The sequence below is a fragment of the Dipteris shenzhenensis genome, chromosome 6, assembly GCF_047967505.1.
Source record: "Dipteris shenzhenensis isolate YYH24624 ecotype China chromosome 6, Dip_SZ_1.0, whole genome shotgun sequence".
Classification (NCBI taxonomy): domain Eukaryota; kingdom Viridiplantae; phylum Streptophyta; class Polypodiopsida; order Gleicheniales; family Dipteridaceae; genus Dipteris; species Dipteris shenzhenensis.
The window spans coordinates 34,239,026-34,253,809 of NC_141601.1; the positions used below are offsets into that span (position 1 = coordinate 34,239,026).

At 44.8% G+C, this 14,784-nt stretch overlaps 1 protein-coding gene across 1 annotated transcript in view; it reads right to left on the reverse strand.

Moving 5' to 3' along the window:
• The window catches only part of LOC147901090 (mitochondrial outer membrane protein porin of 36 kDa-like), a 74,884-nt gene extending 61,442 nt beyond the window's left edge, over window positions 1-13,442 (reverse strand). Inside the window, exon 1 of the mRNA XM_087375702.1 lies at window positions 13,325-13,442. The gene's annotated coding sequence lies outside the window, so the exon portion shown is untranslated. The remainder of the gene's footprint in view (window positions 1-13,324) is intronic.
• Between the last annotated feature and the right edge of the window lie 1,342 nt (window positions 13,443-14,784).

The following is a 14,784-nucleotide window of genomic DNA, read 5'->3' on the forward strand; positions in this document are numbered from 1 at the left end:
CATAGCTTGTTCACCTGCACGTGAAGCCAATCTGCTCTTCCTGAAGCAGAAGTCCTATCAACTCATGAAAAGTGAGAGGATTCACACCCCCCCTCAATGATAAGTTCAGCGAGGTATGAAAGCTGAGATAAGACTCAGGAAGAGAATTCAGAGTGGTAGTAATCATCTCGGAATCAGGAATAATCTCATCTATGTTTAATAATTGCTCTCTGAGATCCTGTAGCCTTGTGAGGTGGACTGACATGGGGTCACCCTCTTCCATATGTGTATTACTTAACTCTCTTTTCAAGAAAGATACCCTTGCATCATTCTGGGCTGCATACATGCTTTCTAAAATATCCCACGTTGCCTTCGAGGTCTTACACGACCGGATATGCGGAATGATAAATCTTTTCACTGAAAGAGAGATGCATGACAAAGCTAAGGCATCCCGTGAATCCCATCTCTTCTGCTCTGAGGTAGTGGCTATAGCTGCACCAACAACTTGTTCTGCAGCTAATAACTCTCTTTTCAAGAAAGATACCCTTGCATCATTCTGGGCTGCATACATGCTTTCTAAAATATCCCACGTTGCCTTCGAGGTCTTACACGACCGGATATGCGGAATGATAAATCTTTTCACTGAAAGAGAGATGCATGACAAAGCTAAGGCATCCCGTGAATCCCATCTCTTCTGCTCTGAGGTAGTGGCTATAGCTGCACCAACAACTTGTTCTGCAACTGCACCCTGTGCACGACCTCTTCCACCTCCTTGCTGAGGAGGGGTATTAGGTGCCATACCTGCTGGTTGGATCTCACCCGCATTCACATAATCCCATAAATTGCGAGAAATCAGAATATTGTGTACCATAAAACTCCAAAGGGAGTAGTTGGTACCATCCAACTTGTCTTCCTGTGAAAGACCACCGAACTGGAAGTCATTCTGATTTTGCTAGGCCATATCTGAGGAAGAGATTTAAGCAGATACAAAACTGAATTCCCTTACTGGGAATGAATGCACAACTCCCAAAAAACACAGCCAAGCACTCGCTGTAAATGCAACTCAGATTTCTGTACTTGCAATGTCAGAAAGTCCAAGCATCAAAAACTCTCCAGAATCTGCCAAAAGTGCTTCAAAACACTTCAAGAAAGGCAGTATGAACTGAAATCTCCAAAAATTGCTCTCCCAACACAAAAGCCCCAAAATAGGCCTGAAATTGCAACCGGAAAGGGGCAAATTGATCAAAAGCCCCAAATGTTGCAAGAATTGCGCTCTATCTGCAAAAGCCCCAAATTTCACTGCGAAATTGCAGTGTAATTATGAAATCCCCAAATTTCTTCAAGAAATTGTACTGCAAAACTGAAAGCCCCAAATTTCGAGCTTGAAATTGCAGCCAGAAAGGGGCAGAAGTACAAAAAGCCCCAAATTTTTGGCTAAACCTCTGAATCTGCCTGCAATGTCTGCTTCACAAGCAACAATGAACCCGAAAATACCCAAATGACTGCAAATATCTGCAAATGTCTGCACAAATACCACCAGATCTACTGGTATGGTGATTGTACGATAGAGTACTGATTAGAATGTACGGATGTACAACAGAGTACGGATCAACGTGTATAGTTGTACGGACGAACAAAGTACGGATCAACGGGTACAGTTGTACGGTGCAGAAACGTATGAGGACCTGTATGGAAGCAAGGCCTGTACGGAAGCAAGGACGACGACCTGTTGTACGGCTTGTACGCCCAGGTACAGACGGTGACAATGAACTGTACGGCTGGTGGCAACAAACTGTACGCGCATGTACGGAACTGTACGGCGAACCGTACAGAATGGCGACGGACTGTACGGCACTTGTACGGACGACAAGCTGTACGACGACCACGTAGGTACTGAAGGTACAGACGCATCAAGAGCAGTACGGCAGGGTACTGAAGGTACGGAAGGTAGCAGCAAGAGCGTGGGCTGTAGGCTGGAGCTGAACGGGGAAGAAGCAGGGAGTAGGATCAATTGCTCTAATACCAAATGTGAGAGATTGCGGAGAGAGAGAGAGCTAGAGAGTGAGAGCTTGAGAGCTGAAAGCTTGAGAGCTGAGTTGCAATAGAAGAGTGTAAAAGAGTACAACTCAAAGAGTGAGAGATAAGGTTTTGTCCTAGTGACAAAACCTTAGTAGTCACTAATCATAGTTAGTAAACTAACTGCGGTTAGGGGAAAAAACCTCTTAAAGAGGGAAAAGTGCCCCTAACTAGCTTATTAAATTACATTGGTCACTACTGAATTATATCTATAATTCTAACACAACATACAACCACATCTCCATTAGAGAACCTTAGAATTAAGCTAGTTTCCTTCATAAGACCTAATAGCTAGTATAGTACCTTGCAAGAATATCACAAAGCCACATTGTAGTATTAGTTTTCTAATACTACCACTATAGCATTGATATTTAATCATTTTCAATATAAGGATTTACTGCCATGAGTTACAAGCAAAATATGTCTACAAATCCACAGACTGGCTAAGTCTGCAAATCCACAAATTGGTTGAGTCTATAAATCCACAAATGGCTAGGTCTATAAATCCATAGTGGCTAGAAAGGCCTATAAATAGCCCCCTCCTGCTTTGATAACTGTTGCTACTACCCTATCTTAGAACCAGCCCCATGGCTGCTATGTGACTACCCTATAGACAACCATGTCCATGGACTTGGATATATATATACCTTTGTCCAATCATACAAATTTAGATTTTTTGTTGTTCTAAAGTGCAAAAATCTACATAACATCCCCTTATACAAATTATGGATGCTGTAAGGAGGTGGGGATACTCAGAGAAAAAGTCCTTATTGACCTATGCAAGTCAAGTGCAAGCATTGGAGGTTGCTTGTATCTTGATTGAGTCAATGATGCAAAATATGATCTCGCTCAAACACCTTTGCCACATCCACAATCTCAAGCTGATCCGCTTCTAGTACTACACGGGTAGATGTAACTACATGGAGAACCTAGATTTTTAAAAGGGTCCAAAGCTTCAATGCGAGAGCTTTGCACACTTCTTCCCATGCAAAGATAGACCCAATACCCTTCTTGTATTCAACATCTCATCGATGCTTGTTAGCTTGTGTCTGGTACGATTCCACGGCATTGGCAATGTGGCCTTCGACTAACTTCATGGCCTATTCATAAGACTTAGTTAGGCGATCCGGTGCGTACACCTCCTTTGGAAAGGTCAAGAACTTCTTCCTGAAAACACGTTCATAGGATTCCCACTTACACTGGTTGAATGGGTGTCATTGAGGGTTCTTATAACCGATGGAAGGAATAGCTCCCATCAAGGCTTTATATTGCAACGTAACACTTCAATAGATCGAAGACCAATTGATAGTAATCTAGTAGCCCATTGGACTAAGAATGAAAGCTGCTGGAAAATTAAGCTTTTTACCAAAGTTGTCAAAAAAAGTCCTCCAAACTTGACGGTAAACTTGTAGTCTCTATCGGACACAACGGTCTTGGGAATTCCACATATAGGATACCACCAACAGAGAAACTTCCTAGCTCCGTCACACCCCTCCGCGAGGTCAAAGTGATGCCATGCCTTGATTCTAACATTTAAATCTAGCCAATGTGTCCAGTTAGATGTTAACACTAGGGGCTTTCAGGAACTCATCGCTCCTCTAGGCCAATCCCCCATGACCAAACTGGTTACAAACTTAGTCATAGCTTATTTGCTTACAAAATTCACATCCTCGCGACAACTAGTCGCACTTTATGAGGCTCCGTGAGGAGATGGCCACCTAGTTGGTTGTCCTTGAGAAGATCGAGGATCAGTAGAAGGGGGTTCTCCTGTGTGTTTCTCACCATGCTCTAGGTCGACGAGATTGATGGTTAAAAGTTCCTCTTCCTAGCAGATTTTGAGAACTCGGAGGACCTCATCTCCTTTGCAATATTGTTTATCAATTTATTGCAAGGGTGAAGACCATGAAGCAGACCACTTTTAGCATCTTTCCCCCACTTTTAGCACCTTTCCTCTCCTTTAGGGCAGATGGCGTCCAAATCAAGGGCCTGTTCTGAAATTCGCCCACTTCTGTATCTCCTTCTTGCTGCGCCAGACCTTCCAAAGGTTGCTGGTCACTGTTTTGCTGCTGTTTTTCTCTGTTTCCTTGCATCCAGCCCTGTTGCACGCAGCCTGAGTCAAGGAGCACCTTCTACGATCTACTAGAGCTCATCCTGGCACATGTCTGCTGCTGTACGGCGCGTTTTTCAGCCTGTTTGTCAGTCCGTACAGCCTGTTGCAGGCGTCCGGTGCTTGCACACAGCCCGAGGCTGGTTTTCTCTTGCTGCAAATTAGGGTTTCTGGCTGTGAAACTCTGTTTTGAAGTCTTTGGCGGGGTTCTGGATACCTCGGGGACGTGTTCTTATGACAAGGTGTTTTTGGTTGCAGCCCGTGATGTGGACGTGCAATCCCGGATTTCCAGCCCAGTTTTCTCTTTGTTTTCACAGTGGGATTGATTTCTAGTTCTCTATTTGAGATTCCCTACGGGATTCCCTGGGTCTGTTGCAATCACCCAGTTACAAAGGGTGAACCCAAGCTGAGACCAAGTTGTTGAGGTCAAAGGATGCCTATGCCTTGCTCTAGCAGTTGGGATGCACAGTTTGCCAGTTTGATCCAGTGTGTGCCTAGTGTGGGCCAGTGAACAGTGGTAGCCAGTGGGAACAGTTCAAGGTGCACCCTAGTTGTAAGTTTGCTATTACTTTTCACTAAAGAAGAATAAAGAAATACCACAAGGGGCGCCAAGTGTTTGGGGCCAATCAATGTCGCTGTGTGATCATTGAGCAGGGGCATTCTAGCCTCGCCTATACTTTCTTTTATGGTATCTGATGTGGTGTGTTTAATTGGGTGCTAAGTGGCTGTAATCGACGGTGTGATCAGCGTTAGTTGTGGTTTATCGCCCTTTGGGGTTCCGAAGACCGGTTACACTGTTTTTTGTCGTTCTACGCATGACAATTCTAGCAACGTTTGACCAATTCACTCGGTCCAGGACAGCAACAACAATCTAGAAAATCTCTTCACCTGGAAGATGAGAGAAAAGCGGGACCTTGCAAAGAAGGCACGCAAGAGAATGCATAAAACGCACAGCTCGGAAGCAAAAGAAGAATGGGATCAAGAGCTACTCTTCTCTGTGGTCAAATCACAAGCACAAGAGATAGTGGAGATGAGCCACAAGCCTGCCAAGTCTTCATTTCTCGAGAAGCTCAACTTCCAAAGGTATAGCGGTCAGATTGATCCCTTGGTTTGATCTCTTGGCTTAATCATTCAAGAAAGGACAGAAAGAAGTTAATTAACGTCTTCGAAAGACCAAAGGGTCTACGAGACTGAAAAAACCAGATACAATGAAAACTAAGGGGTGGGGCCACTAAAGCAGGCATCTCAATGGCTCCCACGGAGAACAATGAGAAGTGCATTTTGGTGGCATCTTTCAGGTGAAGCGGTCACTTGGTGACACAAGTGATGGCACGTGCATCATGGTTTCTGACTGTTGCAGCTGTCATAGGGTCTTTGGTGGCATAGGTGTTGCTGGTAGATATGCTGCTGGCACGGACGTCACCTCATTTCCAAGCCGGGTTGGAAGGTGTCTTGTTACTTGTAGTTGAGTGCCGAAGCAAGTGATGACCATGCACTGACAACCTTCCCTGACCTCTCACTCTCAGAAAAGAAATTCTGAAGCTCTGATGCAGGCAAGGGAGCAAGCTCACTCTCTCTAAACTGTCATCTAACTTGTCTTTATAAACACTTGTCCCCTTTCTTCAACTGTCCGCTCACTCACTTGGTCCCAACCTACAACACATTTGTCTTCTCACCAACCACTTGGCCAGTTCTCATATATTCAAATGGCCTTTCCAGCCCAGCCCCCTTCCATTTTGACAGCCCCCACCCTCTCATGCTTCCATGCTGCTTCACTGCCTCCACGAGCTGCCTCTTGCTGTTCCATCCTGTCCCTTGCGGCTCCAGCCCTTCCCCTTGCTGTTCAAGCCCTCCCCCTTGCTACAGCAAACAGTTCCAGGCCTCCCCTTGCCTATCATCCCTCATCCCTCCCCTTTGCTACAACAAGCAGTTCCATCATCGCACTTGCTGTTTTAGCCCTCCCCCCGGCAGTTCCAGCCCTCGCCTTTGTTACAGCAAGCAGCTCGAGCCTCCCCCTTGCTGCTCCAGTCCTCCCATTTGCTACAGCAAGCAGTTCCAGCTCCCCCTTGGCTGTTCCAGGCCTTCCACTTGTTGCTGCAGTCCGCCCCATTGCTATAGCAAGCAGTTCCAGTCTTGCTTTGCTGCTGCCCCTAAATTGGGACCCTTCTGTAATTCCAAAAGCAATAAGCTCAGCTCCAGTTTGAGCTTGAAACATCCATTCACTTTCCAGTCATCCCCATCTCAGTTTTCGGAGTGTTTCTTGAGCGAGATACATGAATTTCAAGTTCAGAAGTTAGTATTAGGTGTTGATACAACAAGAAGCATGTTGAAGCTAATCTATGCCACAGAGAATCTTATGATGCAGGCATCTTCTCTCATGATCTGAGAACCCATGGAGGCCATAGTCTAACGAGCTAGGATGGGAGATTCCCATCGTACATAGTCTCTTTGGAATTCAGTTACCAAAGTTGTTGACTCAAGCAGTTCTAGCCTTGCTTTCTCAGACTCCGGTCATCCCCATCTCAGTTTTGGGAGTGTTTATTGAGCAGGATACATGAGATTCAAGTTCAGAAGTTGACATCAGTTTTCATACAACAAGACAAAAAATTTTCAAGCATATACCTAGATGAATCTGTAAGAAAATAATACAACGTCTGTGCTCAACAAATAACAAGATCTCGTACACAAGAGAGAAAACCAGATAGTATGGAGAATCAAAAATTTGATTACTGTAGAACTCATACAATAGATGGCGCTGCTTCCCAACCGTGCGCTCCTGTGAAAGAAGCTTCGATGGCAAGCTAGAAACAGTAGAAGACGGGGGCTGGACGCTAAGGAATCAAGGATGCTGTAGCCAGTGATGAAATGGGCTTCACGAGCTCGCTCTTATATAGCCACCAATCGTAGTCGGTTAGACCCAATATGGTGACCGACCCAGTCAGCCCAAAACGATCGACTGGGGATCGGTCTCAAAATAGGCCACCGACCACACAATAGAACCGGTGCGCAAAATAGAGCTACTAACCTACGGGGTCTGTTCGGCCCACAGCCATTCGGGATCATCTGGGACTCCAAGCGGGCCCCGCAACCCGAGAGTAGGCTGCCCCGAGAAATGCTCCGTCTACCCTCAATGCGGTCAGTCATGGGATGCCTTCCCGCACTTGCATGTAGCCTAGTTGGCAGTGTACCAACTCTATCTGAAGCCATCCAGCCATCAGGCCACACATGGCTCCCATCTGGTGTCCAAACCAAGATCTCCTTCATGGTTCCCTGTTATGACAAGGTCGTTCACATAAAGGACCACGATCATACACTTACCTCCTTCTCTGAAGATATACAAATTTGCATCAGATGGGCTCCTCTTGAACTCGTTTTGTAAAAAGTAGGCATCAATTCGCTGATACCATGCTCGTGGAACCTATTTCAGCCCGTAAAGTCTCTTCTTCAATTTACAGACTTTACCTTCTGAACCGAGAATTACAAAACCTGATGGTTGTTCCACGTATACCTCCTCCTTGAGATCTCCATTCAGAAAGGCGAATTTTACATCCATCTGAAACATGGGCCAACTTCCCTGGGTAGCTAAAGCCAAGACACTACGAATTGTGGTTAGTCGAGCTGTGGGAGCAAAAGTATCTTGATAATCAAAACCATGTACCTGTGCGAATCCTTTTACCACGAGCCGAGTCTTGTACTTATCCAACGTGCTATCGGACTTGTACTTGATCTTGTACACCCACTTGGTTCCGATTACCTTGCGTTTTGGTGGTCGATCCACAAGATCCCAAGTGTTGTTTTTTATTATGGAGCCATACTCCGACTGCATAGCCTCCATCCAACTATCATCACCCTGTGCCTCTTCAAGACACTTGGGTTCATCAGCACGGATCACCTCTGTCATCAAAGCATAGTTGACTAAGTGTTCCAGCGCCCTTCTTTGCTCCTCTAATCTCTTGGACCGGCGGTGTTCGAATGGTTCCTCCTCAATGGCTGAAGGTTCTCTGCCGTCCAAAAGCTGCTTTACCCACTTCGAGAATGGCCATTGCCGTTGTGATTTTGCAGGGTCTTCTTCATCTTCTTTGTCTTGAATCCTCCCAAGCACCGTTGAGGGAGTTCGGTCTACTATTGGTGGCGGTACAGGATGGATATTCAGATCCTGGGTGTCTAGGAAGGAAGCTTCCTCCTCCAATTGATGCGGCTGTTCTGAGAAGACCACATCGCGACTTACAATTACATTCTTGGTAACAAGGTTATAGAGACGGTAACCCTTCACCTCTTCACTGTAGCTTAAGAAAAAACACTTCCAGCTCTTCGATTCCCATTTGGTCCTGGTAGCATCAGGGACATGCACAAAAGTCACATCCAAAAACTCTGAAATGTGCAGTTGAAAGTATCGTAGTCGGTTAGACCCAATATGGTGACCAACCCAGTCCGTCCAAAACGGTCGACTGAGGATCGGTCCCGAAATAGGCCACCGACCACACGATAGAACCGGTACGCAAAATAGAGCTACTACCCTACAGTCTCTGTTCAGCCCACAGTCATCCGGGATCATCTGGGACTCCAAACGGGTCCCGCAACCCGAGAGTGGGTTGCCCCGAAAAATGCTCCGTCTACCCTCAATGCGGTCAGTCATGGGATGCCTTCCCGCACTTGCATGTAGCCTAGTTGACAGTGTACCAACTCTATCTGGAGCCGTCCAGCCATCAGGCCACACATGGGCCCCATCTAGTGTCCAAACTAGGACCTACCGGATAACCGAGCTACTCAAATGCCTTCTCCTATGAAGGGCTTACAAGTAGAGTTAGCTGGTTCCTGCATACTTGTGGAGCATTGATATCTAACAAAATCCAGGAACATTCCCAAACTCATCCTCTAAAAACACAACATAGTGCAGTTTCAATCTCACGATAGTCACTCATAAGATTGAAAACCATAAACTCCATCACGCATAGCAGGAACTAGCTACTATAACATCCCCACTGACGTCATCAGCACCCAACAGTGGGTGTAGACCATAGTATAAAAGTATGCTCTCACACATACAAATCCACACACCCACACATACTTGAGCAACCATTTATACAAAGTCTTCGTACTGAGTTTCTGTCGGCACTCCGGAGGTGAAGGGCAAACTCAGCCATGACGAAGGCTAGCACTAAAGGAGAAGGCTAATCAAAAAGTAGTCCAAATCTCTTCATTCAAGCTACAACTGCTTGTGAAGTCTAAACGATTTTATTTTAGTCTCTCCCAAACGAGCATCTAAATCTAAATCTAGCTCATAGGGCAACGCACCATTTAACATAGAAGAATTATCGCAATACCAACAGGCCACAACTTGGACGAAAACTTCACAAGGTGAAATTTGCATGTCCGCTAATACGGTAGAAGCATATACCTAGATGAATCCAGCAACATTCCCAAACTCATCCTCTAAAAACACAACATTGAGCAATTTCAATCTCATGATAGTCACTCATAAGATTGAAAACCATAAACTTCATCACGCATAGCAGGGACTAGCTACTATGACATCCCCACTGACGTCATTAGCGCCCAACAATGGGTGTAGACCATAGTATAAAAGTATGCTCTCACACATACAAATCCACACACCCACACATACTTGACTTGAGCATCCATTTATACAAAGTCTTTGTACTGAGTTTCTGTCGGCACTCCGGAGGTGAAGGGCAAACTCAGCCATGACGAAGGCTAGCACTAAAGGAGAAGGCTAATCAAAAAGTAGTACAAATCTCTCATTCAAGCTACAACTGCTTGTGAAGTCTAAACGATTTCATTTTAGTCCCTCCCAAACGAGCATCTAAAATTTTCAAGCATATTGAAGTTAATCCCTGCCACAGTGCATGATGGAGGCATTTTCTCTAAATATCAGAGAACCCATGGAGGCCACAGTGACTGAAAGTCAACTGGTTGTGAACTTGGATAGGAGATTCCCCTTGTACAGTCTTTAGGCAGGCAACATAGTGGAATGAAATGAAATTCTCACTCCTCCTTGAGCCATGTGTACAAGTAATATCACTCCAAATAGCAAGTGAGTGCTCCAAATAGCGCACTGGTGAAGGCTGCTTTTCTTTCTCTAAACCCCAAAAGCGTAGCTTTTCATTGATGCGAACCAAGCTCTTATGCTTCCATCGCCTTCACCCACAGCTGGTTGCCATGCTTTTTCAATTATGGCACAAACTCAAAGTGGAAGCATAGACCAAGGAGAGAGTTGGCCGGAGACCCAAAATGATTCCTGGGCTTCCTTCATAGGCTTGCAGAAATTTCTATAAGATTCTATGCAGTCGTCGTGCACAGTTTCCACAAAATCTTGTGCCCGTCTCGCCTTGGGCTCAAACCATCAGCTAAATTAGTGGACCTCTCACTGTGTCTCTCTCTCTCTGTCACCATTTGTGTACGTCAACTTCTGTTTGGCCAAAATTTTCAATCTCCAGCTTTTCTGTGCACACATAGCAATCCAACATGACCATTGCCCAATTAAAATAGGCCAATCTCTCTCCTATCTCATGACCAATTTAGAAACATGATCACTGAGGAAGAAACTTTAGTTCCCTTCATCTAAGTTCTTCCATGGTGCTCTTTCACTCTCTTGCCTTTCTCCTTCCAGGAGAATTTCAAGGGGGAGACGCAATGCTGACCCAGAGTCAATTGGTCACTCCAGCTTCTGATCATTTGACCAGATCATGCTATAGTGAGAATACTCCCATGTTTTCTATTTTCCTTCGTCGATGCAAGTCTGTACAGTGATGCGATTAGCATTCGAACAAGACCGCATTCTGCTTTTGCACAAATTGCATGCAAATGAGCTCTCAGGCGCACTATCCATGTTCTTATTCCGTTGTGGTTTCTACCATCTATTTTTGTGATTTTGATACAAATGAGAGTTGTGGAATCAACGCCACTGTAGCTTCAACACATATGAAGAAAAAAATTTGACTAATTTGTATTGCTTGTGAAAAGAAAGGTCAGCTTATGAAAACTTCAATAGCTCTACCTTTGAAATATAGGTTTGTTAGCTCCAGGGCTACATCTATGTTGGCAGCTGTATATAGCTCAATATCATCACATTTGAATTTATCGTTTCATGTTGAGTAATTCCTCCCTTATTGCTTGAGTCACCTTTCCCTATCTTGTATTTCATGCTGAAGGCCTTGAATTGCAAGCTAGAAATGTAACGAGGAGAAATTTTCACTCTTGGTCTAGATCGAAATGCAAAGTCAATCAATGCAAAAAGCAATGTGCTAAATGCAATGTGCAATATACCCAAAAAGTGCATGTTCTTTGTTCTTATAATTTTTGGAGAGGACGCATGCCAACTCTCCTCCACATGAATGTGTGGTTGTGCGATAAGTCCTATGTGGTATGTGTAAAGTGCTATGTGTGATAAGTCCTACGTGCTGCATGCAAAGTGTTATGCGCTAAATGAAATGTGCAATTGTTGAATCCAATTTCCTATGTATCCAAGGAAGGGCACGTTCCTTGGTCTTATAATTGTTGGAGAGAAAGCGTGCCAACTCTCCCCCACATGGCAATGTGCAATATGCAATGTGTTAAATGCAATGTGCAATGTACCCAAGTTCCTTGGTCCCATCATTTTTGGAGAGGAAGCATGTCCCCCCCCACTATCTTCTCTTCCACCATAGCTGCTTGCCTGAATCTAGTTTTCAAAATAGATTACACCAATTATGGAGCCCAAATCTTTGCAAATAGTACCAATTTGCTTGGTCCCAAAGGATCTTTGAGGAATTTGGGTGGTCTTGTACCTTCAACATTGAAATAGAGAGTCTGGATAATAGGGTCCCAGGTAAAGCCGTCTAGCTAGCTTATGGAGCATCTAGCAATCTCCTCCGTAAGACATATGATCGCCAACATGCCTTGAGCACCTGCGATCACGAGAGCACTAGGTATGCACTGCCAAGAACAAAAAACTAACAGCCTTCTTTGATTATTGTGTTGTTTCAAAGCCTCCAAGATGCAGGCTACCATGCCCTAGTAGCCTTTTTCATAGATAATAAATGCAAGCCTTATGACATAAGCCATCAAAGAATAGTACTCGACAATCCACATTACAACCGATTATGGAACCAAAGTACCTAGAGTGCCCATTGTACTGATGCATACTCCTTTGGGAAAGCACGAGCTTGTAATTATAAGCAAGCTATTGCTAATTCAAGAAAAGGTTACAAAAGCTTGCATCCCACGTGTTACCCAACATGTTTAAATCATTAGACTTTAGAAAAAAACACCACGCAGAACTTAAAGAGACCTACCAATTGGGAACTAGATCATGTATTTCTCATTTTCCCCAAATATAAGGCACACGACCCAATATGAATAAGTCATGCTCTTAATACATTAAGCATCCCTCTACAAGGAGAAGCTCAAATATATTGGTTCAGCGTCCTCCTCCAGAAATCATTGGAGACTATGATTCATGACCTTGTCTTACTCGAGAAATGCAACTTTTCACAATCCCCTAGAGATGGAGGGATGGCTCTCCCATAGACATGCTAGTTCTGCTAGGTTCAGCAATTCTATTGACCACGCAGGTTGTCCTAATCACAACATGAGTCAACTTCATGCAAATCTAATGTTTAACACTGAAGTTGTCCCGTCGACCTCACTACAAATAAAACGTCTACTCGCTAGACTCTGCATGACAGGATAAAGAACAGAATCCATACCGGATGAAGGTCCAAAACAAATCACAAAAAATTCGCATACTGTTTTGGAAAGTTGCAAATGCAAACTTCCCGTTACACAAATACATCTACACGTTCACTGATCGGTGAAAAGTTATGAAAGGAGCTCTCAGTTTACATCGTGAGAACCATGAGCAATTCGGTTGCAAACGCATGAGCAGCTGAACTTGAGTGACCGATTTACTAGCACCGATCTTTTCGTTTACAAACGTGAAATGGCAACATTCAACGGCAACTCCAACGCCAGCGCTGCGACTAAAAATGATGGCAAAAAAAGGGAATGGCGAAGGAAAGAGAGGGGAATGGAGCAAAGCAAAGAGGTGGAGGAAGATGGAAAAAGAAAAGAGGCAAGGCAAGCATAACCTAAAAAGGCGAAGAAGGTAAGGGGGAGCTTCTGAGGAGAGGAAAACAAGGATGAGGAAAACGATCGACATACCTGAGGGCTGTGGGAAGGAGGAGGCCTCTGCTTCTTCTGCTGCTGCGGATTTTGCAAAATGAGACTAAAGATCTGATGAGAGCCTCGCGGCGCCTCCACTTTTTGACAAAGTAACATAAACCCCAACGAGTATAAAACCACCCCCGTATTAACCATGCCCACACCACTATCTAAGGACTCATCGAGCCACATTCTGACCACCAGCTCCTTGAGGCGGCCCGGAGCCACAATTTGGCCAGATTCCAAGCCGCTACACGTGGCTTTTCCCAGCAACTGTCAAGGTTAGGGAGGAGGCGCCACGTGGATTTTAGCCACTGGATTTGGGATCCCGCGTCATTGGATTTTGGGGGCCACTTTTCGAGTTTTAAAGGGACTCGATCGGATGGTGGAGACTAGATCTCCACCGACCCCCAACCTTGACGGATAGAGGCAAGCTCTCTTCATACAATTAACAAATGAACCTGCTGACAACACCTCCCAGGGGCCGTCAACGCACCCTGGGTCCCATTTTCCTTCAAAGCAAAAAAATGGTTCCCCGGGCTTTTCCCTGCGAGCTTCTTTGCACGAGTGTGAGAAGAGGCGTGGTGTGATGTGGATGACACATGACATGGCATCGTTCATTGCACGAAAAAAAAAAGGATGCCCATAGTCATCTTTCAGAGCTCCGACAGCAACAACGGCTCTCTCTGTGACAATTTTATCAACTCCAACCCTTGCAGGGCAATCTCTTACAAAGTCTGCCATCCACATTCCTACTATGTCAGCCTTGAATAGGCACGAAAAGGACGAATTGTTGCTAAGTGCAAGAATCGTACCTGTAACCTCCAATCAACTATCAGTCGACCTGAACCACTTAGGCACTTTCACATGCTTGCCATTAATGGAGGACTTTTTAATTATACTTTGTCCACTTGGTGTGCAACCCACACACTGCCCATGTTTGCTCTCGCTCTTGCACAGGCACTGGTAGTGTGTATTTTGCATTTAGTCATATTAGTGGACCGCATCAACAATCTTCGATCCCTATCATAGTCATCGAGGCTCGAAGATTCTATCAAGACCGTTGGATCAAGTGCCTCAGATGTACAAAAAATGGTGGGCCGACTCAACCACACTCATGTGTTGAGAATAGTGCTAGCCGCCCATCACATCATAGTAAAAACCTTGCTTAACTTTCAAATTGGTCCGTCACATGATACAAAAAACCTTTCTTAGATGCTAACGTGTCCTTGTCCATCAACTTTGACGATCGATAGAGGCCATTTACCTCATGTAAAAGTGACTCACACCTTTGCCCTCACCACTTTTACATGAGGTAAAGGGCCTCCCCATGGCGACATGACCCTCAGCATTGGCCTCATGGAAATCAAAGGACATAACAAGTCATAACCTCCACAACTTGCATTTAGGCATGATAGTGGACCACTTCCACTTTAAAGTAATATCGCAAGTTCAACAAT